Here is a 26,484-nt window from a genome sequence, read left to right as displayed (position 1 = left end):
TCCCCACAGGATACCAAAAACAAACTCCTCTTGGTATGCTCTTTGGGTGCGTTATATGTTGTTAACGTAGGATGAAATGTAATTCTTCAGTCATACGCACGATCTTTCTGCTCAGTGTAGCCTTTACTCTTCTGTTACAGTTACTGGAAAAGCAAAATGTGCTATAGAACTCTTTAAGTAATCTTCCATCGTGCGCTTATATATGCTTGTGAGTCAACAACATGACCAATAGGACTGATTGCTGAGTAAACATGGACAAGGTAAATGGAGTTGTGATTGTGAGAATGAAATGGCGTTGCCAACTCTGGGTCAGGAAGTTCCCAAAGACCTGGGAGTAGAGCCTGGGGAAGGAAGGGGTTGGGGAGGCAAGAGAGCTCAGCGGGGATATGACGTCATAAAGGCCACCCTCTAAAGCCACCCCTTTTTTCCGGGGGAACTGATGTCGAGAGTCTGGGGTATCAATCGTCATTCCAGGCGATCTCCAAGCCCCACCGGGAGGTGGGCAACCCGAGCATAAAATGGAGGAGCGAAGGATGATGCTATAGGCTTCTTTGGGTCCTCAAATTGACCTACGTGTGCCATGTGTGGAAATACCATCAACGTGACAGAAAGTGCTGCAAACCTTTATTCTACTAGGTAAGGAGTGACAGGGAGCGGAGGGTGGGAGTGGGGGGACCCCCTGCCCCGCAGCTGGGGAATGGCAACCGTACAGCCCACCCTTTTCACTCTAATGATGCAATTTACCTTACCTCTTAAGTCTTCTACCTCTAGTCCTGATATCCAGCTTCAGGCAGAAGTTAAAAGCGGCAATCTGAAGCATTCAGACCCAAGACACATTCTCCGTCCTTGTAAATAACAGTAATTTTCAAAGAGTGTACTCATATGGGGAAGATGAACTTTGTTCTAAAGATATATTTAGAACCAACAAAGCTCTTTCAAATAATAGCTAAATTAGAGGTTTTTTCATTGCACCTATGCCATTGGGTTTTAGGTGCTATACAAAACTGCCATTCCACTCGTCCCCTCCAATCTTTGTTATTTTCTATTCAGTGACTTCACTGTTGATTATAAAACTCTTTGAACATTACTAGGATGTAAGTAAAGATCTATTTACAAGAAGCGTTGTAACTAAAGTGGTCAGGCATGGCCTAGTAACTGGTGGGGTGGGGACACAGGGGGGCACCGTCACTGACATCACTTCTAGGGGGAAACCTAGAAGTGAAATCATGCCTCTCTAGGAATCTCCAGAAACTCTATTGTTATGAGACCTATTTCCCACTGCTGCTCTGAGCAGCCAGGAGATGGCAGCCTTGGTTGGATCCAATCAGCATCACCAGTTAACAGGATCAGGTGATGCGAATGACTTCCACCCGAAGCCCTGGCGAGTCCTTGTTAGTGACAGCAGACAAAAATGAGCATGAGAGACCCACGGTCTGACTCGGGATAAGGCAACTTCATGTGTGTGTTTTGTAAGGCTGCTCTAATATATGGGAGGGTACAGAAACAAGGAGCAACCCCACCCCCCTTTCTGTGTATTGTGATAATCTAACGTCTAAACCATGCTATTGTCTTGCAACGTATTTCTTTTTCAGTGGCAGAGCTGCGCTACCATGTTGAGTCAGAAAACCACTTTCGTTGGGGATGAAACCCTTGAGGGTGCAGCGCAGGAGAGCCTGTCTACACAAAGACATCTCATATCCGCCCATCTCGGTGTAATGGGGAGGTCTGCAGAGTCTGCTATGTAAATAATTCAGCAGACCAAGTTCTTGTATACGCTGAGGATTTGTTCATGGGGGCGTGCCTGGAGTCTTAATAACCACTTTAAAATATTAAAGCCTTTTGCATCAATGCATTCTGTGGTGGAGCACATAGGAGGAGTGAGGCCGATCTTATTTCCGCTGTATAGTACAGAAACTCCCAGATAATGTTTACCGCTGCATAGAAACGTGCATTATTTCTTTACAAAGGAACAACCCATAGTCTTTCCATCGTGGTCAATGCAGTCATATCTCTGCCTGGAATGATTGTGCCACGTGGCCGGGGGGCTGCAGCAGGCACTGTGGCGCCAGTCCTTTCTCTGCCCTATACGTGGTATTCCCAGTCGTCTGCAGTGGGTTTCGTCCCGCTTGCTGTTCTCCAGAAAGCATGCCTGCAATGGCTCCGTGCCTACTCTTGCATCTGGGCTGGCCCCACCTGGATAGAAAGGACCTGCACTGCAGCGTTCGTTATGACTACAAGCAGGGCTTTTTTTCGGGGAAAAGAGGTGGTGAAACTCAGTGGTGGAACTCAGGACCGCACAATGACGCCACTTTGGATCAGCTGGAACAAGGGGGGAGTTTTTTAAAGTTTAAATTGCCCTTGGCGAAAATGGTCACGTGGCCGGTGGCCCCGCCCCCTGATCTCCAGACAGAGGGGAGTTTAGATTGCCTGGGGAGTTTAGATTGCCTGGAGATCAGGGGGCGGAGCCATCGTCCATGTGACCATTTTCAAGACGTGCCGGAACTCCGCTCCACTGCGTTCCGGCTGAAAAAAAGCCCTGACTACAAGTTAAAGTTCTGCAAAACAAAGGCATCCTCAGAAAAATCTACAGACAAAATCTCATTTGTAAAAAACACCCTAATTGGGAGATAGCTCCTCCCCCCAGACATTGCAAAAAAAAGAGAAAAATCCCAAAATTTGGTTGCTGCAGCACTTCATGACATCAGCTCACCCACTGTCCCCTCCACCACCCGGAGGTAAAGGAAGGAAGCGAAGTTGGAATGGGGCGAAGCAGGACCAGAACCATTGTGGGATGTGGGGAACTGGAACCAATGGGGAGGAAAGTGGAGCCAGAGGGGGGAAGTGGGGGCCAGTATGGGGCTGGGGAGGAGCGATGCAATTTCCTTTTCCCTCGAGTCCTTGTGGGTTCCTCTCGTGTTCTTGACCAGGGTGAAATAAAAATAGTTTATTTTTAAACAATTGCCACCATGCTTTCCAGATAGAAATGGTGGGTGTATTAACAACAACAACAACAACATTCGAGTTATATACCACCCTTCAGAACAACTTAACACCCACTCAAAGCAGTTTACAAAGTATGTTAACACAACAAACACCCTGTGAGGTGGGTGGGGCTGAGAGAGCTCCTTGAAGCTGTGACTGACCCAAGGCCACCCAGCTGGCTTCAAGCGGAGGAGTGGGGAATCCAACCTGGTTCTCCAGATTAGAGCCCACCGCTCTTAACCCCAACACCAAACTGGCTAATAGGTGTTGAAGGGGTATGTTTGTGTATAGAATCTCCGCATGGATATGAAGACATTAGGCTACAATTAGGCCAGCATTTAAAACACGAATGCCGCATACTGAAGACTGGGCCATCCTCTGCAAAAAGGGAGGCGGAAAGAGACGTTGACTCCACAGGCTGACTTGAGCCTCAAGCGCCTGGAGCTTCGGTGTCTTTCTATAGCTGCATTAATAATTTGGTAGTGGAAGAGAAACGGCTTTGCGAATGACTCACTGATGTTTCCTCACAATGCTAAATTATTTATGAAGCCTATACATGCTCCCCAAAGCTAATGAAGGTAGTTCACAGCTACAGATTTCTTCCTGATGAGAGGAACTGTGAAGGCGTGTACACGCAGACAGAGAAGGGAGAGTCATCGACTGCAGAGGGTCAATGCTGTCTTGGTTCACTGTGTGTCGGTTGCCCAATCCTATGGTTGCCCCTGGACCCATGAGGTCCAGCCTTTGGCTCTTAGACGAGGGGAATGGGCCAGACCCAGATTTAAAACCTGAGCATCAGAATGGTGTCGCAGCTACAGTGTTCATTTTGGGTCCCCGTTGTGGGGAAAGGTGGGGTATAAAGGAAGCAAATGAATACATCTATTGGGTTTGCCACCATCACATCTCCTGTGGCTCTCAGCTTCTCTAAGAAGTCAAAATGAAAGCCAGACCAGTGTGCTCTCACCATCTAGTATCTCTTGCGTAGTTCTGGCCTAGTTTTACCTGTTTTTTTTGGCAGTGGATTCCGCACTCCATGCATTGCAATGGAATTTGGGTGCCTCCTGAGGCAGCCTGGCCTACCCAAGGAGAGAGAAGGCCTAGAGACTGAACGGAGAGAACTGCCGATTTCTTTGCAGCTATGTGATGGGCCTCAGACAGGGAGAAACTGTAAGTTGGCATTTCCCTTTTAGGGAATATTAAAAAGAAAAGGCTTTTTCAAGTTGTTAGTTGTTGAGTGGGGAAGATAGTGTTTTAAAAGGAATGCCTAATTGTTTCTCCTGAGCCAGGGCCAGCTCAAACGAAACGTACAGGTATTTAAAGAGTTGGGAAGGGCTCCCACAGACTCAAGTCAGGTTCCCCACAGCCCTGCAGCAGCTGCAGGGAACGGCTGTTAAAAAATAAAGGCCAGCCTGTTGAGCAGCTGTGGGGGGATTTGAGGCTCGGTGTGGGTTACATAGAGATCCCATTCTCCCGGTGGGGGTTGGGGGTTGGGAGATCCCCCGCTTTCATCCTCCGCCCCCCACCTCCACTTACCTGGGTGGTGGGGGAGGAAGGCACCAGAAGGGGCCCTCCAGGTGTGCTCCCGGGGCAGCGCAACAATGTCACTGATGCCATCGCGCTGCCCTGGGAGCACGCCCACACTTCACCCCAGGCTGACTTGGGCCCCTTTGAGACCCACATCGGCCTGCTGTGATGCACTCGTGCCCCCCTGCACAGAATAAAGACGGGAAGAACGAGGTGAGAGCCAGGTCTCCCCTCTTCCTGCCAGGGGCGGGTAAGGGGACTTGGCAATCCCAGAGTTACACCACGAGTCTTCCAAATGGAAAATGTGTAAATGTCAATGTCAGTGTAAGGGGAAAAGAGAGGCGTTGAAGTAGAAAGGTTAGGCGTGAGTGAGCTCCATCATAAATCGACAGAATTAGCAGTGGCACATACTGGCTGCTGAGGGAGGTCAGAGGTTCCAACAGATAAGCAAACGGCTTCTGTGGAAATTAACTGAATCCAGGAACCCCCTTCCCCCTTGAAAAAAACACAAGCTGCTATGCATGTCTGCCAGAAGGCATGTCTGATGTGCTGGGTCCCTTCCTAGCTACTCTGAAGTATACTCACCCAAAGGATCTTGATTTGGCACAATCTCTCTCTTTTCACACGCACAATTCCTATTTTCCAGCTTGCTGGATATTATAGGTGGCTTCCTGTAAGAATCACAAGCAAGGGCTAGAGTTGCCAGTCCCTCTCTCAATGGGGAGATCCCCCCTCCAAGCTACCTCCAGGACCCTCCCCCACCACCGCACTCTTGGCAGGTGCGGGGAAGGCGCAGGGAACCAGACAACGATGTGCTCACCTCCCGGGAGTCATGCAGCTGAAATGGGGGCACGCGCTCCCATGTTGCCAGCTGATGATGCAATTTTTGGTGGGGAGCAGAAGCAATGGGTCACGCAGGGGGCTGTTTCTCTAAAAATCAGCCCCCCCCCAAACTAGGCATGAGATGTTGCTTCTGCATTGTGCTGGAAGTTACATCATCAGCTGGCGATCTAAGAGTGCCTGCATGCTTTGCACACTCAAGGCAAATACCCCCCCACCCCCCTGCCCTCTCAGTTGGGCCCCCGAGGGCACCTGGCAACCCTTGTGTGTGTTTAAATTTGGCTGCAGCATTGCCCTTATTTTTCTACCAAGCACCAAACCGAAGAGATCAGATCTTCTTTCCGCTTCCCACAAATATCTGCTCTCGTGATATCTGTGAGAAGTTTACGTTGTCTGAGAGAGAAAGGACCAGGATGCAAGAAGGTCTCCCTGCAGGCTACAGAGGCCAGCCTGAGCCCTCTGTCTCCGCCAGTGGCTGGCAAGGTGGCCTTCAGAGGGGCAGAAGGTGCCGGGCCACCCTCTGCTTCCTGCCCCCCCCCATTGGACAACGACAGGCATTCTACCTCTGGACGTGGAGGTTCTGTTTAAATGTTTGCTCTGCAAGCACAGCTGATCTCTTGTCTGTGAGCAGAGCTGTGCAAGTGCTGGTCTGACTACTAGCCAGCCGTTATTGGTGACTGCCACCATATCCTACGTGCATGTTGTATGCAACCTGTTGGTCCTCTTACACTATACAGAGTTCTGAGTACCATCCAATGCCTGTTATTTGGAAGTTCGGTGTGTTATGTCTGCTTTAAAGTTAAACACTTTCATTTCTGCAGCTCACGGCCTTGAGGCCGGAGGCAGCTAGTCTGGATTGTATCTTCCCTGAGAACAGGGGATGATTTCATTCCCAATTTGCTATTGTTGCTTATTGTAGTCTAAACTCTCATACTTTTTGTCTCTGGCGTTCGCACCAGAATTTCAATGGGCTACTAACCTGGGGGGCGGGACCTTAACCTATAACTAACCATGCTTTTCCTTAACACGTCACTTCTGCCAATTCCACTGTCTGAGCACCTTGAACCTGATAGATCTCTAATAAAAGTTATTTCAACCAATTTACCTGTGTGTTTGCTGTGGAGAACTTGGGGATTTACTTGCCAAGGACTGACATCCTCCCTCCAAATCCTCTGGCACATGTAGGGGACTGGGAGAGAGGAAGGGGTGTTAGGAGAAGGGACCGCCCCCCCCCCCCGCTGGCCAGGTAAGTAGGCACGGGGGGGATGGTGGGATGGGGGATCCCCCACCCCGGGTGGGGGGATGGCAACCCTACTTTAGGACTGCCGGCAGAGAAAAAGGAAGGCAACAACCATAGAGTCAGTTAGATAGATAGGCTGCCATCAGTCTCCTTCCTGCCAGGGGAACTTACAAACAGTAACTGGTTCTCTAACTTGGATGAGAGCTTTCTGTGTGCAGTTTGTTTAGTTAACATGCCTTAACTAAAACCCAATAAGGAATTCTTTGGTCTTTGACACTGGGGGTCTGAGAAGGGGCCCCTCCAGACCTGGATAGCCCAGAGGAGCCCAACATCCTTAGATCTTGGAAGATCAGCAGGGCTGGTCCTGGTTAGTACTTGGATGGGAGACCACCAAGCAAGACCAGGGAATAGCAAAGCACCTCTCTTGGTCACTTGCTCTGAAAACTCCCGCAAGGGTCACCCTAAGTCAGCTGAAACTGGGGAGTTTCTTCTGCACTCGGAGCTTTGTAAGGAGGGTTGCCAACTCCTGCTTGGGAGATGTCTAGAGATTTTGGGGGTGGAACTAGAGAAGGGCGGGCTTTGGGGAGGGGAGGGATCTTAGCAGGGCACAATGCCACAGAGTCCACCCTCCAAAGCAGCCACTTTCTCCAGGGGAACTGAGCTCTGTCACCTGGAGATCAGGTGTAATTCTGAGCTATCTCCAGGCCCCACCTGGAGATTGGCAAGCCTGTTTGTAAGATTTTTATCCTGTGTACCGATTCACTTGGTGGGCAAAGGAAATGGCGTCACTCCACCCTGTGCCTTCCGGCCCTGACCGAACACCTCCCCCGTTCACAAGTCGGTCATTGTCGGCAGCTTCCAGTGAGTGACCAAACCAGTAACGGTACTTCAGATGGGGAATAACAAACCAAAGGACCCCGATGTGTTACTCTCTTGCTACCTCCTTGCATGAATTCAGGCCGTGTTGGTGCAACACCACTCGGAGAACCCTGCCAAGTTCTTTCCTGGTGGAGAAGAAAAGGAAAGAGGGAGCCGATCCCCAGCGGGCCACCCCCTGCGACAAAGACACTCTGACGGGAGAGAGGCACAGTCACTTTGGGACATATTATGGGCACTGTAAGTGCCTCCTCTTCCAGCTCTGCTTCCAAAAGGGCGTGAGACTTACCGTGGTTGTGTTTAAAATGAAGCTGGGTACTAGTACACTGGTTACAATGGATTAATCTCCGGTTACAACAATCAAGCAAACGAGTGAATTATAGCTATCCTTTTAAAATGTTTAGAGAAAAGCCTGGTGGTGCCGGGGAGGGTGTGGCAGCGTTGTGTATTGGGCTGAGTGAGACCAAGCAAGGCCTCTCAGGTAATGACGGTATTGGATGTTCTGCACTGTTAGCTTCAGGTTATGTCAAGGTTCCTAACGCACTTCATTCTCATTGGTCACATTGCCTGCCCTTAATCCTCATTGGGTACATTCACATGCACATCCATTGGGTACTTCCTGAAGGCAGCAGCCAATCGGTCCTCTCCAATAAAGACCAATCAGTGGCCTGCCTATCTTATACATTGTATATAGTTCATGCAAATGATGGTATCGTAAAGTACATGTTCCTATTGGTTACTGGCTATTCGTGGTGCGGGGTTTCTGTGTATATATTGAGGGCTTCTGTTCAGTCTGGGTAGTGTCATCTAGTGAGTAGTGTCTGCTGTCGCCTGTCTGTTCTGGCTTGCAATAAAGAGCCTTGTTTTGGCTGCAATCACTCTGGGCTGCAATCCTTCTGAGCTCCAGGCTCAGTCCACAACAGGCAGTGATGGGGGAGGGGGCCGAGGCAAGGAAGGTTTGGAGAGATGCTCCATTGCCATTGAGGATGCCGTTTGCAGCAGCACTGAGGGCCACACAGAGGACGAGCAGTCCTGAATCCCTCTTAAATAGACCAACAGGATAGAAATCTCTGGAGGAAAGAAGCCGTGGATTCCTGACACCCGATTTGGGGTGCTGGCCCCTGGTGAAGGCCACTGAACTGTCTGAAACAGAATCAGATCTAGACGGAAGGGATCCTTTCTTTGATTTGCTACTTCTATCACTGCCTCTGTTGGAAGCAGATGAAGGGGGAACCCTCCAAAACGTTTTATAATTGGGACTGCTGCTGAAAATCAGAATGGCTGGAAGCGATACTCTTTTAAAGGAAGGAATTGCTTTCTATTTACCCAAGAGTCCAACTGTGTGGTCATTAAGATGAGAGAGCGAGAGAGTGAATGGCCCAAATACACCCATTAAATGATTAGTAAAGAGTCCAGTAGCACCTTTAAGACTAACCAACTTTATTGTAGCATAAGCTTTTGAGAGCCACAGCTCTCTTTGTCAGATGCATGGAGGGAGTATATGAAGGATCCAGGCTGGGTGTGACCCCTCCCCTCCGTGGCAGAATCCGAATACAATGCCTGAAAGTCAGTTACTTCCTCAGCTCCTGTCCACTGAAACCGCTACTGTACTTGAGGTTCTTGGATGACATCGTCATCATTTGGACCCATGGGAAGGAAGCCCTTGAGAGATTTCATCGGGACTTCAACAACTTTCACCCTACTATCAACCCGAGCCTGGACCACTCTACACAACGGGTACACTTCCTGGACACCACTGTACAACTCCATAATGGACGGATAAATACCACCTTATACCGGAAACCCACAGACCGATACTCATATCTACATGCCTCCAGCTCCCACCCTAAACATACCACTCGATCGATTGTCTACAGCCAAGCCTTACGTTACAATCATATCTGCTCCAATGCTCTTGATCGGGACTCTCTCTTAAGAGATTTACAACAAACATTTTTGGGGCTACAGTACCCACCAAAGGAGGTGAGGAAACGAATCGACAGGGCCAGACTAGTACCCCCAAACACTTCTGGGTCAGGCTGGGACAATGTCATTGCCGGGGGATGCTGGGCGTGTGTGCGTGTTCTGCCTGTGTGCTTGCCAGCCAGCTTCCACCCCTCCCAGCCACCTTCCCTGCCTCTGCTGGACAGGCAAACGGTGGCACAGGGGATGCCAGGGGGTGGCTGGGAGCAGGGAATCCCCCACCACGGGGGAGGCCTGGCAGCTCTGCTCCAATGGGAGACAATTTAGGAGTGTGATCTACGTGGCCAAGGTTCTGCTGGGTTCTAAAAGCACACAGGGAAATTGTCAGTGGCCTGCTCGAGCTCAAAACTTCAAAAAGCTGCTGAGCTTCCTGCACTGAATTGAAAATGACCTGAAGGCCCTTGGAAGCATGGAGACGACAGCAGTTCACTCGGAGTTCATTTGCACTGTCCCCATCTTACAGATTGGAACGAAGAGCCAGATGTTTCAAGTAGTCCCATCTGGTTTGTGACCAAGTGGAGGTAACGCATGTGGTATTTTTCAGTTCATTAAATATAAAAAGCATTCTTTGTTCCTTGAATGCCCCTATGCATTTTTTCCTCTCTTTCAAGTTATAATCTCAGTGAATGAACTTGACGTCACAAGTTCTGTCATGGCGGCAATTTTTCCATGACAACCCATCGTTCTGCATAGCTGGATAAAGTACGGACGGCTGAGGAACTGTCCCTGTGCATACCAAGTCTTCATTTTTGTTGGCATTCCTCTCTTTCCTTTGACAAACTACACCCAGATGTCACTGTCGAGGGCAGATGTATCCTGTATGCTTTGCCACGACAGATATTTGACAGCCGCTACTCAGAATAGCTGACTTATCCATTTTAGTGGAAATACTAAAACACTATGAAGCAAACATCTGACTGATAAAAGAATAAGAAAATGTATTTTATTTATACATAACAAAAACTTGGGGGAAACTGTGCAGGGGGGAAAGGATTAAACCTCTGGTCCCCAGGGCTGCAGCTCTGTGGTTGCCAACCTCCAGGTGGAGCCTGGAGATCTCCTGGAATGACGACTGATCTCCAGGCCACAGAGGTCAGTTCCTCTGGAGAAAATGTCTGCTTTGGAGAGGTGGTCTCTCTGTCATAGTGTCCAGCTGAGCTCCCTCCACCGCCCCAAACCCTGCCCTCCCCAGGCTTCGCCCTCAAATTTCTCTTAACAACCTTACTGCAGTTGAAAACAAACCCCAATTGCCTATGACATAGGTATATAGATAGACTCCTGGGCACGCTGGAATGTATTTACTCCCTCATTTCTGGGTTGAATGACGGCTAAGAATTAGGGTTGTCAGGCTGAGCCCGGCAATCAGTGGCAGGGTTGGGAGTGTGGCTGTGGGGGGCGTATGATAACTGCGACTTTGCTGGCACCACTATGTCACTTCCTGGTCCAACTTGGGAGTGTCGATGGATAACTCTAGGAATCGTCACAGTTCTGGATCCCTAGAACTAAGCAGAAGCTGACAATGATCGTTTCCACACATCCTGACAGGGACGACCCACTCACGGAACGCTGCCAGAGGTCTCCATTTCCAAAATGGTTGCGGGCTGTTTGGCTTCCATTTTTTCATCACCTTTTCTGGGAAGGCAATGTTCACAGTCCCCAAAAAGGCACTAAAAATGAAAGCCAAACTGCCCACAACCCTTTTGGAAATGGAGATGTCGCCAGCATTCCACGAGTGGGCCGTCCCTATAAAGATGTGTGGAAACGGCCAATATTTATTCTTTATTTTTCTCCTGCTGAAAACGGAGATCATCACTGGAGACTGCCCACCCTAAGCAGGCACGGGGTCATCCTCTTTAGAATCCTGGCTCTAATTTACCCATGCACATTTGAATGTCATATATAATTGGGATTTCTTTTCAAGCTGCAGCTTATTTTCTTACTCTTCATGAGAACAGAGAGAGGCAAGAGGATGGTGCAGGCACAATGAACAAGCTGTGTTCATGCCCCTCACAACAAACCAAATTGTGGCTTAGTCTAAATGTGGTCTTAATGTTTTGTATGCACCAAGTTCCCTCGGCATCCCCAAGTTAAATAAAAGACAACTTTATTTGTGCAGTCGAGGGTCGGAATGGCATTCTTGCATCAAGATCACAGGTGCCATGTTTGAATCACATAACGGGTTTGGGGAAATGGACCATGCTACACAAGCCCATACAGGCCTGGCTGTGGATACAAGTTGGGAGAACACTGCGTTTGAGGTAGTCTGTCAGACAGATAGGGAAATTGCTGGATTCCCTCTTGCCGTTATTAGAGGACTATAACACATGCCGAGGGGTCATTTTTCAGTTTAAAAGTCTGAGGTTCCTGTATCTAGTTCCTCTTCTTCTTTGTCCCTGAAGCTTAATGGTAGGGTGAGCAATAGATGGGAAGGTTGTCTATAACAAATACAAGTGACTACCATCACGTCAGAGCTGCAGGGACAAAGACGGTTTTTGCCTCCATATTTGCCGAGACTAGCCCGATTCCATAGGAACTTGGGAAGCTAAACAGGGTCAGCTCTGGCTAGTACTTGGATGGGAAACCACCCGGGAAGGCAGAGGAGGGCAACGGCAAACCACCTCTGCTCATCTCTGCCCTTGAAACCCCCTTGGTCTTCTTGGGTCATGAAGAGTTGGCTGCAATTCAGCGTCACACTTAATTGATGGAACGGTTAAAGCTCTTCATGATCGGGGGCCCTCATATCTGTGGGGCTGCCTCTACCCATATATGCCCCCAAGGCAAGTCCAATGATCCGTCTAGGGATTATTAAGTAGTTCCGTCCCTCGGGTTGGCGAGAACCGTCTCTGTTTGGGCTTGTGTTTCCTTGCTGGGCTTCTTGGGGACCGTCCATAAGTGGCCCTTTTCTAACATGCTTTTGAGTGGTTCATGAAGGGAGGCTGTGGCTTGCTTCCTTTTATGTGGACATTTGTTGACTTGACATCGTATTCGTTTTTTAAATTTAATGTAAGCTGCTTTGAGTCCCAGAGAAAAGCAGGATATCAATATTTCAAATTAAGAAATAAGTAAAGAGTGGATGGCATTGCTTGTGAGCGTCTTGCTTTTTTTGTTATCAGTGCCATTTTGTGACCAGTACTAAGCAATTTAGATATCCAGGTTGAAATTCAGAAGAAAGAGAAATAAATCTACCCTCCTTACAAATACAAAGATACAGGACTGGTTTAGTGTAGTGGCTCTGAAGCTGAGCTAGCTTATAAATCGGAAAGCCCCTGGTTCACTTCCAGCGCGGCCTTTCCCGTGGGAGAACTTGCAGTCCAGGGCTGAGCTGTCCCACCTGCTGGGCCTACATCCAAGTGGAGCCGGGACTAGTTCTTCCGGAATTGCAACGGATCTCTAGAATACAGAGATCAGTTCCCTTGGAGGAAATTGGCCGTTTCCGATGGTGGACTCTACGGCATCCCGTCCTCACCGAGCTCCTTCCCGCTCTAAATTCTGCCCTCCAGCAAATCTCTAGAAATTTCCCAAACCAGAGTGGGCAGCCCTAGCTGAGCCTTGCCCCGTCTGCGCACGTGTATTTGTTTCCTTTATTGACTCCATTGATACACCGTCTTTCTCCTCAATGGGTCCAAAAACAGCTTACAACATTATCCTCTCCTCCATTTTAATTGCACAACAACCCTGTGAGGTAGGTTAGGGTGAGATTGTGGGACTGGCCCAAGTTTCCTTGGCAGAGCGGGGATTCAAACCTGGGTCTCCCAGATCCTGGTCCAACACTTGAATCACTGCACCATATTGACTCGCTTTTCATCTTCGTGGGGAAGGATTTATAACCTGGTCCTGTTTGATTAATTACCAGTTCATTATTCAGTATTTATATTTGATTAGAATGCTTTGTATCCATTAGCTGTCTTGGGTGTTTTGGGGCGGGCGGGCTGCGTAGAACAGTGAGATATAAATAAATTCAAATCTCATGTTCAATTGGAGTCTTCGTATCTGATATCAATGGCTTGGGTGTAGTAAGTCCAATGTAAATGAATCGTGCGGCAGTGATATAAGAATACGAGATGCGTATGGAACTTGAAAACAGGTTCGGCTGTACGAAGCATTTGTCATCCTGAATCAACTTTGAAAAGGTCAATGCGGTTTTGAAAGGACATCTGTTGCCACCCTTTTATTTTGTTGTTCAGCGAAAGTTGACAGCCTTTCACAAGATATCCACAAAGTGGCCGTTTCCACACGGCTTACCTTATTCTGCAAAATATCGAAATCTCGCGAGAAGACGCTGTTATCGCGTGAGAAGACGTGATAACAGTGTCTTCCCGCGAGATTTCGAGTGAGATTTCGCTATTTTGCAGAATAAGGTAAGCCGTGTGGAAACGGCCAGTATGAAGTTTTGGAGCAGAGATGGCCACAAAACAGGATATTTATGGTTACGGCCTGCTGGTAGTGTCGAGTCCCCCTTTTCTTTGCACAATATTTTCCCATTATTGATGCAAGAGAATTTTCAGTTGTTTTCCTAGACATGCTGAGTGAGGCATTAGGAATTGGATCTCAGAGCCTCTTCGATGCTTTTGCCTAACCCAATGTATTTCCTTTTACCAAGTGTTTCTTCTCATTTTAAGGTGAAAAGCCTCAATAATTCTGCACTACAGTTTTATGCTTGGTGGCCTCATTTCTTCTTCCTCAGTTGCTCCTTGGACAGGAGGAAGGCTTTGTGTCTGAAGAATGCCAGAATGGATGAACTATGATAATATTATACATTTTAATGGAATTCTTGGAGCAGACTAGAGATAAAACAGGTGGTGTCTCAATAGGGCTAAATATCCTTAATATCTTAAAACACTGCTTGGAAAGGGGTGGGGTGCTGACTGTCACACTTTCCTCTCAGCATTACGGGGATTCAGTTACCGGGGAACATGAAGCCAGGCTAGATGGAAATAGTTGGGTGTCCCCCCTTTTTTTCTCATGACCTGAGCAGGGAGAGGCAGGTGATAAATAAATCGTTATGTAGGCCCCGGAAACTTAATTAAAGGATTCCATGTTTGGGCCATTAGCAGAGTCTATCATTAGGCATAGGAAGCGTGATTATAGATGGTTGTTGTGAGCTTGTTCCACTGGCTGCTGTGTGTGCAGGAATGAAAATAATAAAAGCATACACTTGGTTTATATTAAGAAAAGAAATAAGAGTTCTTTATTGCAGGAACTCCATACTCTGTTAGGAAAGGAGTAGATCCTAACTACCTATCTAGTCTGAGGGTAGACATAGATGGCAGGACAAGGCCTGCATCCATGCTGCCAAGATGGAGGGGGGAGGAGGAGAGAGGTGTTGCCTGGAACAAAGCCAGGAAGAGGAGGAGAGGGAGGGAGGAAGTCAGGAGGAGGCAATCCTGAGAGTAGCAATCTGCATATTAAAGGACAGTCAGAGCAGTAAACAATAGTAACAGTAAACAGAGTGCCCTGACCTCTCTATCTTTCTAACTCTCTGGTTTGTCCCCCTCTGAAACCTGAGGAGAGGGACAGCTTTGGATCCTCCTCTTCCGACAGCAGGCACTACAGAGCCAGACCCTCGGAGAGACAGTTTCCTCTTTCTCCAGCAACAAAAGTCCCTCAGAATTGCCCCTCCCAGCCCTTGGCCTCTCTGAGCTCCTCAAACTCTTCTGTGTTTGGCTCTGCTGAGAAAAACAGAAATGGGGCCTGCTGAGTTTGCCCTGCTCCTGTATACCAATCATATCCAGAAACTTTATTGAATGAGTGTCATGCCTAATTTTAGGTTATGTTCACTGGTGTTTTTGAATTCATTTTAAGTAACTCCTTGATTGACAAATGACTGTAATGACTTCAAAAATGTGAATATATAATTTAAACATTAACAAATAGTTTAGCCAGCAATTATACATCCAAAGATGGAAGGTATGCCAAGCCCCCGGTAGAGAAGGGTGAACCCCTGCCCAACCTACATTGCCTGCCACCACCCCAAGTGGCAGCTGGGGTAAATGTTTTAAAAAGTCACCAGATTCCAAGGTACAATGATATTTGTTTCAGAGAAAACCCAGAACTGATGATGGTAGCTCTAGGAATTGCTGGAAACTGTATGGTTTCACTATAGAGATTTTGGAAACTCTATGGCAAAACCATAGAGTCCTTGGCAATTCCTAGAGCTACCAACATCACTTCCAGATTTCACCCAGAAGTGTTATCATCATAGTTGTTGTGTGACACTGTTTTCCTGCTATATCTGCACCCCGCCCCCTCACCAGCTGTGGACCACAAGCTAAAATGAGACTGGCCTAATCTGAAATAAAACCATCCGGCTTCCCTTTTATTCCTCTTTGGTGCACTGTCTGGATGTTGTTAGTTATTTTCTAGCCCCAGATAAATATTACATTTCTACTGGAAGCTGCTTTGTTGTACAGATATAGGAGATCTTTATCAGCAGTTATCTACAATTACATTCTATAAAATCATCATCATCAAATTTTAACATGTGGACAGATTGTCGTCAAGCCCTGAAGGTGAATATGTTGGTCCGTGTCTGTTGGAAATTTCAATGTCTGGTGTCCTGCAGCAGCAAGAAGGGAAGAAGAGCCTACCACGCAGGGGGCAGCAAGGATCACTTAGTTAGGACAGTGAGAGCAGCACCTCTCTCTTGTTTCCTGGGGGTCATTTCCTTGTCTTGTCTCCTATTGGGCTAAACTGGGCAATATCCTGCTTCTTCTCTCTCCTGCCACTGTTGTAATCTAAATGTCAAAAGCCAGTGTGCAGAGGCTCTAGATCAAAACGATCTGTATGACAGTTAGACACATCAGGTGACTTAGAGCGGAACTACAAGTGACGCCTGACACAGGCTGGACGCTTGTCAGCTTCCCTCAAGTTTTGATGGGAAATGTAGGCAGCTTGGCGGAATGTTGGACAAGTGACAGTTGAAAAGTCCATTGGACAGCAGTCGGAGAGCCAAGCTGCAAGACCAGGATGCCTACATTTCCCATCAAAACTTGAGGGAAGCAGACAAGTGTCCAATCTGTGTCAGGCGTCACTTGTGGTCCCGCTCTCAGAGTCAGGTGGTCAAGTTCCAAAGTCAGGAGACCCTGAGGGAATGACTCAGCTAAACTCACTCATGCATCTGATTGGTTGTCTACATGTATAAATTGCTACTGTGTACATTATGGTTTGGCTTCTTTCGAGTCCAGGTGTAGGCGAAGCACTTTGTCTCTCTGGACTATAACTTGTATATATATTGCTCTTTATCCACCTGTAAATAAATTGTATTATACACCTTTACCAAACAAGCAAGGTGTGGACTCTTTCTGGATTCTCCTAAAGCTGTTGCAGTCATGCTGAACACGCTGTTCAACTTCTTATCTCTCTCTGCAAGATGTAGTCAGATAGCAAGGAATCTCTCTCTTCTCTTTACTCTCAAGTATGTATTTTCCTCAAATAAACTTTTTGCCTCTTTAATCAGCACAGCGTAACTTCACTGCTCTTTTGCACTCAGCTAACAACGTCTACACTTAGAATGGCTTCAGGTGCTACAGAAGGACACTACTGGCAGAAATGACTAAAGCATTCGACATAAAACTTGAAATGCGCAACCTCAGAGTGGTCTAGTAACTTGGCACCAGCTCTTTTACAAAGAGCTCTCTCTCTCTTTCTCTCTCTCTCTGGAGAGAAATCCGGGGCAGCTTTTTGAAAGAGAGCAAGAGAATCCACGATACGATTCTCCACTGGGGAGAAAAGGGGGAATCCCTTCCACTGCTCTGCTGGTGCCATTGAAGTCCATACTGAGGAATGCAGCACAGGAAGCCAGCAGCCAGCCCGCCGCATGCCCGCCTCGCCGTGTGCTGGTGGTGCCCAGGGCTCTTTCTTCCTCCCGCCTCAGCCAGGACGGAGCACTTTGGGCAGCCCCAGCCACCAGCTCCTGCTCAGGGACCAAGCGAACGCCACACATGTCCTGCCACCTCCCTAGGGCTGAGGGCTGGAGCATAGTCCTCTCGGCTCCCTCCTTGCTCCGCCTCCTGCCATTTTGTGCTGAGCTCTGCTTCCTGTGGCAGCCATTTTGTGGTAGCAGCCACCCTTCTGGGTCAGAATTCCAAAGGTGCCCTCAGGCTCAAAAAGGTTGGGGACTTCCATACTAAGGAAAAGGAACATTGAGAAATTAATGACCTGCAGAGGCAGGTAAATTATCAGCTTAAGGGAACCACATGGAGGACTTGCTTCTTCTTTTGGTTAATTTACAAATTTGGTGTAGTGTTAAGAGCGCGGGACTCTAATCTGGAGAGCCAGGTTTGATTCCCCACTCCTCCACTGGAAGTCAGCTGGGTGACCTTGGGCAAGTCACGGCTCTCTCAGAGCTCTCTCAGCCCCACCCACCTCACAGGGTGTTTTGTTGTGGGGATAATAATGGCATACTTGATAAACTGCTCTGAGTGGGCATTAAGTTGTCTTGAAGGGCGGTATATAAATCGAATGTTATCGACTGTTATTACAAAAATAACTAGGGAGTCCCTGGAGTATGTAAAGACCCTCAGCTTTGCAGTCTTGCTCCTTTTTCCGTCCACCCAGAGAATAGCCATTTCACTATTAGGGGCTGGACTGCGGTTCAGTTGCAGAGCATCTGTTTGGCATGCAGAAGTTCTGAGGTTCGGTCCTTGGTTTAGCCGACTAAACGGTAGCAGGTGATATGAAGGACCTCTGCCGGAGACCCTGGAGAGACCTGGCCAGTCCCAGTAGATAGGGCTGACGTTGACAGACCAATACTCCTACCTAGCTTATGGCAGCTTCATGTGCTCATCATGTGCTAGGACAAGGGAAGGAGACTGTGTCGCCGGGCTCATTGGAAACGCCTCTAACAGAAACTGGACATAACGATATACCTTGAGGGAGACGAGCGTGCTCATTCTAAATGATTTTCGAGGTTCTGGAAAAGCCACCCTCTTACAGTTTGCGGTGCTGTATCCATGTCTAGTTATAAAATCCCCAAATAAAGAGCAGAGTTGTTCCTAACAGAATAATGCATTGTAAAGTTGTTGGAAGAATTAACTTTACATTCGCTTCGTAAAGGAAGGGTAAATTGATAGCGGCTGCTGTTGGTTTGTTATCTGAGCGATTCCAGTCCTTCGTACTGTGGAATGTAGCACTGCTCTGTGCTTTTCAAGATTGCCACGATGGGACTTCACGGTGGAGCACAGAGAATGAAGATAAATGACTCCAATAAGCTCCGGGCTTATATCCAGCAAAGGGGGCGGTGGGAAGGTGGGGTGCTGTTAGTATATTGGAGACAAGACCAGAGCTGTCGGCTAATAAATTGCTGGAGCCTTTCTTTCCTGAGATTTCTTGCCACATCTTTCCGAGCACAGGGGTTAAGAGACTTAGACTTTTTCAGCACCATCAGTCAAAGCCAGCTGCAGTCCCCATTTCTATCCTTTGCACAAGACTTCTCTTGTCCCAACGGTGTGGAACTAGCTGTACATCGTACATCCCCTTTACCCTTTAAGGATCTGGTGCGAAGGGGTGTTTGGGGGCTGGAAGGGGAGAGCGTTACAGGGAGAGGAGGAGGACTCCGTAATTGTGGCAGGTGAACTCCTCTTGCAAGAGTCCAAATTGGGCTCTGCAGACCAGGCTGCTTTCCACATACCTGAAAAACAGCAGAGGGGCACCGCGGAGTACACAAACGCCACACGTGGTTTTGCTTTCCAAATACATCACCCCCAAACCCAGGGCCCATTTTCAAAATGAGGATCCTATAAAACTCTTTATAGCTTCACTGGGAGCACAATGAGCTCCAAATATCTCCCTCAGCCCCCTGCAAGCCCCCCAGCCTTCCCTGAACCCTGCACTGTCGTTAGGGTTCCCAGGTGTCCACTGGTGGTGGGCAAACTCCCTGGGGTTTGCCACCTTGCCTGCCAATCCACCAGTGGTCAGTGGCAAGCTCCCGGAAGTAGTCCGCCACCAACAGGCGCCCCAGGAACATGCTCCGTGTGTGTGCTCCCAAGGGGCGCGATGATGTCACCCCCCCCAGAAGTGACATCATCGTGCTGGCTACAGGAGTGTTCTTGTGCTTCCTTTGGGCCCCAAACGGGCCAAACCAGCCCCTCCACTTCTGGAGGTGACGTCATTGTACAGGCACCGGAGGACCCTGCTGTCTGCACAAGGTGAGTACCAGGTTCCCCACTCCCAGTGGGAGGGTATAGGGACCTTGCCTGTCTGTCACCCCTTACTCTTCATGCGGTGGTGGCGGCTACAGTGAAATGAGGTTTTATTGGAAGCCTCACTCTGCAAGGATTCCCTTCCTCCCCCTTCAGTGGCAGTGCCCTAGGAGCCCAGGACCTCTGGAAATAATGCTTTTCAATGTTCCTTTTTGGTGTGAAAACTACTTCTAGGGCTCCTTATACACAACTTGCTGTTGTGCAATTCCTTGCCACGAGGAAACGTGGGCACATGGGATTTCCAGGACCCCCCTGACACCCATGCAAGGGACTTGCATCCAATCAGATCTGCTAGCCCAGCACAACTCCTGAAGGGAGACTCCCTTGCTTCCCCCTCCTGCTGCTGCCCAAAGTAGGGCTGTCAGGCGTGGTGGGCGCAGATGGGAACTTAGGGGCAGTTGGGGATGACTGGATTCCCTGGCACAATAATGTCACTTCTGGTGCAACCTGGAAATGATGTCAGCACACTGGAGCTTGACAGTCTAGCATACTCCAAAAACTCTGTGGTTTAACCACACGATGCCTAATGTGATGACATCACTTCTGGATCATGCTGAGAGTTGCATCATTGCATCAGGGATGCCAGTGGTCCCCCCGCCCTGCCCCGCCCCGCCCCGCCCCGCCCCGCCCCATTTTGCTAGTCAGTTTGCTCCCATTGACCATTAAACCGTGCCTGCATCTAAGTACTGGATAGGCAGCAGCAGGAAAACGAGGCATGCCGGAGAGGGGAAGGTTAAAGGTCACCGCCAGTGTGATGTAGGTTTGAATGTGAGTGTGATGTAGCCTTTGACAATATATAGTGTGATGTAGGTTTGAATCCTCACTGTACCACAGAAGCTCGTTCGGTGACCTTTGGCCAGTCACACACACTCAGCCTAACCTACTACACAGGGTTGGTGTGAGGATAAAATAGAGGAAGGGAGATGAGAGGATCTGCCCAGCAACTCTCAGGAAGACTTCACTGCAAGCAGTAAAAGAACTTTATTGAAAAGCTGCCAGCATCAGGATCTTACTCCATCTTTGTCAGGAATGACGTCCACAGACAGGCTTCAGGCATATATAGGCTTTCACAGTGTGGGCAAATTCTAAGACCCCCACCCCTCACCCCACGTCTAACGGTCAGCTAGCATCGGTGGGAAAACATCCTTGCGTAGTTTCACATCGCAGGTCTGAAAGGCGAGGCCAGTAACAGTTGCAGTCCGGTCAAAGAATAGCCTCAGCATTCAACCATCTTCACAGCATGCAGGAACAACAGGGTGGCGCTGGGTATGGCAGGCACCGGACGAGAGAATGATGCAGGCCACTTTGAGTCCCCCTTGGGTAGGAAAGTGGGGTATAAATGACGTAAATAAATAAGAGAACCTATGCAGTGGCTGGGGAAATCATACTAAATAATTCTCTCTCTGCCTGCCCACCTGTTGTGATGTTTTTGAGCAGTTTTATTATCCAAATTCTATAGTTATGTTGAAATGGGGACTTGGGAAGATCCTCCAGGTTCCTCAAAAGAACTCATCCCACCTGCTTGCGAAATTCATGAGGTTTATTATTAATATCTAACCTGACCAGTGATGGGAGGGTAACCATTTCGCATTATTCATTCTACATAGAGACAACATTTCTATCAAAAGACTTGATTTGTCTGTGTAGATTTTCTGAACAGTAGGACAGAAAGAGGGAATCAGGTTAACAATGGGTTAATTCTGCATGAGTTTTCTTTTGCATTCTCCAGTTAAAATATATTATCTTGATAAAACAAACAGATGTCAAAATGGTTTTAATTTGGTAACTGATCATGCTTGGCTGCTAGGCAATGGTGCGCGTGACTTTCGTCAACATTTTTAATTTTTTAAAATCTATTTGCTTTCATGATGGAAAAGGCGTGAAGGGCAAGGAGTGGCGTGCTAGATTCTTTATTTTCCGGACCTCAAAAAGAGGCTTTTAAGAAAAATGCTGATAGGTGTTTAGCAATAATTACTCCATGCAAAAGCAAGGAGAATAGAAAAACAGCCACACTAACTTGAGGGAGTATTTATATGGGTTCATAATGTGTTTTGTCTTCTGTTGTTTGCAGTGAACAAAAACCGTCACCAAAATGTAGTGCAAAAATATGTCAGGTAACAGCCACTTCTGCTGGAACCCAGCACAAAAACATGTAGGTGTTAAGTCTCTTTACAAAGGGAAATCTTCACATTATTACCTAATGTATATTCCACCATAGGAAAATCCAGACTCCAAGGAGATCAGGGACTGCTACATTAAGAAGTATCTGGAGTATTTTTCTGACAGAATGCTATAGTAGCAATCACATATCTATTTTACTCTGGGTATAGAAACGACAAGCGGGGGACTTGCGGGAGAGGGGAAATCCCACCCGCCCTGCTGGCTCTGTTTCCTCTCCTCTTGCGTGGCTCCCCTCCTTCCTCTCCTTTCTCCGGCATCTGCTTCCACTGCTGCCTTCTTGCTCTTTCCCTCTCCTGCTGCTGCTCCCAATTATCAGCAGCACCATCTCCCCTCCTCCTCCACCCTTCTGCCCCCACTGCCTCCTGCTCCCTCACTGCCTTGTTTCCCACCCTCCTGCCTTTGCTTTCTCTCTCTTCTCCTGGCTGCTCCTTACTTTAACAAGGAAGCCTGGTTGTATGGGGTTGCCATAGGGCTGCTGGGGGAAAAGGCCCAGGGAATAGACCTCCTGGTTTAGCACACAGTGGGCATGCTCCAGCCAGCTGCAGTGATGTCACTTCCTTGAGAGACGTCATCAAGACCAGTGGCAGACATAGCGTGGGAGCATGTCTGCCACTGGTCTCGATGACGTCTCTCAAGGACCCTGTGAAGTGTGGGAGCATGCCCGTTGCTGGGTGTGATTGTGTCTTCCAGAAGTGATAGCATTGCGCTTGTGGGGAGTGTGTGCGTGCTTTGCATGCATGAGAAAATATCTTCAAGGTGCCAGGTTTGCTCCCCCGCCCACCAGGATGGTAAGAGGACCTGGCAAGCCCAGGTTGCCAACCGTGGTGTCCCTCATACACCTCCCTACTGGGGGACTTTAAAAAAAAACTTATTAGATGTTTCTGTAAATCTGGGGGTTCTTCCAAGCTTGTAGAAACATCCCCCCATTTTGTGCCCGGCTCCATTGTTCGGATGTTTCATCCACGCTCTGGAGCCGGATTCAGAATTTGATCTATGATGAAGCTGACTGCCACCAGATTCCCCATTTAATATTACCCGTGTGGGGTGAACCCCTCACATCCCCCCCCCACGCACACGTGGGTCATACAATTCTTTTTGGAGTCTGAAGGGGCCCTCTTCATTGGCCATTTTCAGGTGCTTCTATAGTACCAAAGCAGAAAGGATGTGGGAGTTGTAAGATAAAGATCTCTGTTCATTTGCTTTAATTCAAAGATTTTGAGTAGGCTGCTAATTTGATTGGAGAAGCTGTGATTATTTTACTTCATTTTCACCTGCCTTCTCCCCACAATGGAGGAAAAAAGCTGCTTAAATCTTTCTCCTCTCTTCCATTTATCCTCAGAACAACCCTGTGAGGTAGGTTAGGCTGAGACCGCATGGCCAGCCCAAGGTCACCCAGTCCGCTTCCATGGCAGGGTGAAGATGTGAACCTGGGTCTCCCAGATCTTACTCCAACACGCTAACCATTACACCAAACTGTGTTGGAAAAAAGAGGTGCTTAACTCTTTCCTCCTCCGTAATTTCCCTGATCTGAATACACTGCAGTTTATATAGTGGGTTTTTTTGCCTTTGTAGAGGAACAGAAAGGGTTAGCTTACAGAAACAACACAAGAGAAAAGGGTTACACCTTCTTTTCTTCAATACATTTCCCCCGGTTGAGGCAGCATCAACACGGAGGTGCAAAGAGGAAAGGAATGAGTGGAAACGTCGTTCGTTCGTATGCCCCTGTTCTTGCTCTCCTCACTCCTGCCACCCCGTTCTCCCCCCCCCGCTCCAGCTCACCCGGCCCTTTTTCTGGCTGGTGCACAAATACAGACGATGAGGGGGCATTTTGGCAGCCCCCTCGCAGCCCTGAGACCTTCCCTTTCACCTTCTTTTCCCGAGCCACATTTTGATGCTACCAGGCAGCTCAGCTGGGAAAGGGCCAAATTGGGGTATGTGTGTGTGGGGGGGGGGATGGCAGGTGGCCCTGAGCTGCCCTGTGCCACTTTGAAAGCAGAGCTTAGTTCTGCTCCCGCTCCATACGGATGTTTTCACTCACTGCCGGGGCACCCTACAGTCCCTGTGAGGAGAACGCCAATCTGGAAACAGCCCAGGTCAGCCTCCTTAGTCAAATATTTTAGTGACAAGAGGAGAAAATGGGAGGTGTTGATCATGGGTCTCCCCTTTCGCGCCTTGGTTGGGGTCTTAGACTACTAGTCAGAGACGTCGTAAATGTGACAAAAAGAAAATGTCAGGGAAATTCAGGACAAGTACCTTAAATGTACTCTCATGACACCTTTCTCCAGAACTTTTTTGAAGGGTTCATACTTATCTGGTGGAGGTGGTGAGCGCCCTTAAGTCATAGCTGACTTATGGTGACCCCTGGTGGGGTTTTCGTGGCAAGAGACTAACAGAGGTGGCTTGCTGTTGCCTGCCTCTGCAACCCTGGTCTTCGTTGGAGGTCTCCCATCCAATTACTGACAAAGGCCAACCCTGCTTAGCTTCAGAGGTCTGAAGAGATCGGGCTTGCTTGGCCTATCCAAGTCAGGGCATATCTTTAAAAACAAAACCCTCAAATTAAGGACACCAACAATGGCTGCTGTTTTGTTAGCTCTTCCTTCTTCTGTTTCTGTCTTCCTACTCAATATCTCCACAGGTTACTGTGACACGGCACGTACTGTCTCTGGTGCCCTCCCCCCCGCCACCAACTGTCAGCTAGGATAAATGAAATGCTCTTGCAGATCTGGGAATATTTTTACTGTTACTTAAATTGAGCTGTGATGCCACAAGGTAACAGCTGCAATATTGATTTTGCTGTATTCTTGCATCCAAAGATTTTGAGTAAAATTATTATCACTTCATGCTGAAGTGGCATGTGAATTTTGAATCCAAATCAGCAGGCCACACTGTATTTTAAGGTACCTATTCCTGCTGGGGTCGCCAGCATGGGGGATTCCTGGAGATTTGGGGGCAGTGCATCGGGAGCGGGGAGTCTGGGGAAGGGAGAGAGTTCAGTGGGGGTGTGATGTTATTCTAGGACTTCTGTTTCTCCTAGACTCGATAGTATACAATAGAGTCTACTCTCCGATACTTTCATTTCCACAAGAAATTGATCTCTGTGGTCCAGAGATCAATTGTGTTTCCAGAAGAACTTGAGGAGGTTGGCCACCCTAATTCCACCTGAAATGAAGTCCTTCTTCCCAGTGTGGCTATTTTAAAAACCATTTTAAGGAATACAGAACAAAGGCCTTCTGTTTAATAATAATGGGATGTCATGTGTAGTAGCTGTTGACCAGACTGAAATCCCAGAGTTTAAAAAGCATCCCAGAGCCCGTTTTGCAAGCATCGAGTCCCAGGTTCGGCCTCTGGTAGGGCTGCCATCTCTGGGTTGTGGAATTCCTAGAGATTTGGGGGTGGTAATGTTTGGGGAGGAAGATCAGTAGAGAAGGGATGCATAGAGTCCACCTTCCAAAGCTGCCATTTTCTCCTGGGAAACTGATCTCTGTGGTCTGGCGATCAATTGTAATTCCAGGAAAACTCCAGGCCCGCCTGGAAGTTGGCAACTCTGTCTCTGGCTTCTCCATTCCAAAGGACTGATGATAGTAAAGTTGAGGAAGGTCCCTCTTGTCCAGACTCCTGTCTCACACCGTGGCCAACCAGTTATTCTGGAGGGCCAACCACAGGCCATAGAGGCTGGAGGCCTCCCCCTGATGTGGCCTCCTGGCGCTGGGATTCAGAGGTTGGCTGCCTCTGGATATGGACGTTCCCTTTAGTCACCAAAGCTCGGAGCTACTGATAGACCTACCTACACCATGAACCTGTCTAATCCCCCCTTAGAGCCGCCTCTGCCTCTGGCCATCACTACATCCCTGGCAGCCAATCCTGTATTTCAATCACTCTTTATCCACCCTGAATCGACTGCCCATCATGTTCCTTGGATGGCCTTGAGCTCTAATATTTTGGGAGTCAGAGAAAAGTTCTCTGTGTCCTCTCTCTCGACCCCATGCACAAACCTCTTTCACCCCCCCTCCATCTCTTCTCTAAACTGAAAAGTCCCTTTCCCCCTCCATCTCGAGATCAGCCTCAAGGATGGGCCATAGAACACCCCCTCTTTTAAGTAACAATTAGGGCCCAGTATTTCCACCCATGCCACTTCTGCTGGGAATTTCATTCCCCTAATGCTTTCTAAAAGAAGCTCACTGACTCACTGGTGGGCGAGGGTGCAGCTGGGGGGCCAGGCTAGGCGGAGGCAGCAAGTTGTGACTTGGGGCACAGGAGGGAGGACAGCAGGTGGGGCCGGGCTCCTCTCCCGCAGCCCACAGGGGTTCCGCCATTCTCAGGGCAGCAATGGGGGGGACGGAACTCTTTCCTCCTCCCCTCCCTTGGGCTGCTAGAGGCCTCAAGGCATGACTTGTCACAAGTTTAGGTGGTTTTGAGGGATTAGGCCAGATCTGCTGGGGTGAGTGGTGCGAACTGGGCAGCTCCCCCTGCATCTCCTGGGGTTCCCATAAAGGATTTAGGGCAAAGCTGAAGGGGATGCATCCTTGTGGGGCTGTTGCAGGCTTCGCCCTGGGTGGCAGGGGCTGCCCAGCAAAGCCAGTAGGACGTCACCTACCATCCTGCGGCGCCCAGCAGGCACGCTGGGGAAGCAACCCTTGGACCGCAGGGGGCTGTTTGATG

The sequence above is a fragment of the Eublepharis macularius genome, chromosome 1 (genome assembly GCF_028583425.1).
Source record: "Eublepharis macularius isolate TG4126 chromosome 1, MPM_Emac_v1.0, whole genome shotgun sequence".
NCBI lineage: Eukaryota > Metazoa > Chordata > Lepidosauria > Squamata > Eublepharidae > Eublepharis > Eublepharis macularius.
This window is presented reverse-complemented; position numbering follows the sequence as displayed.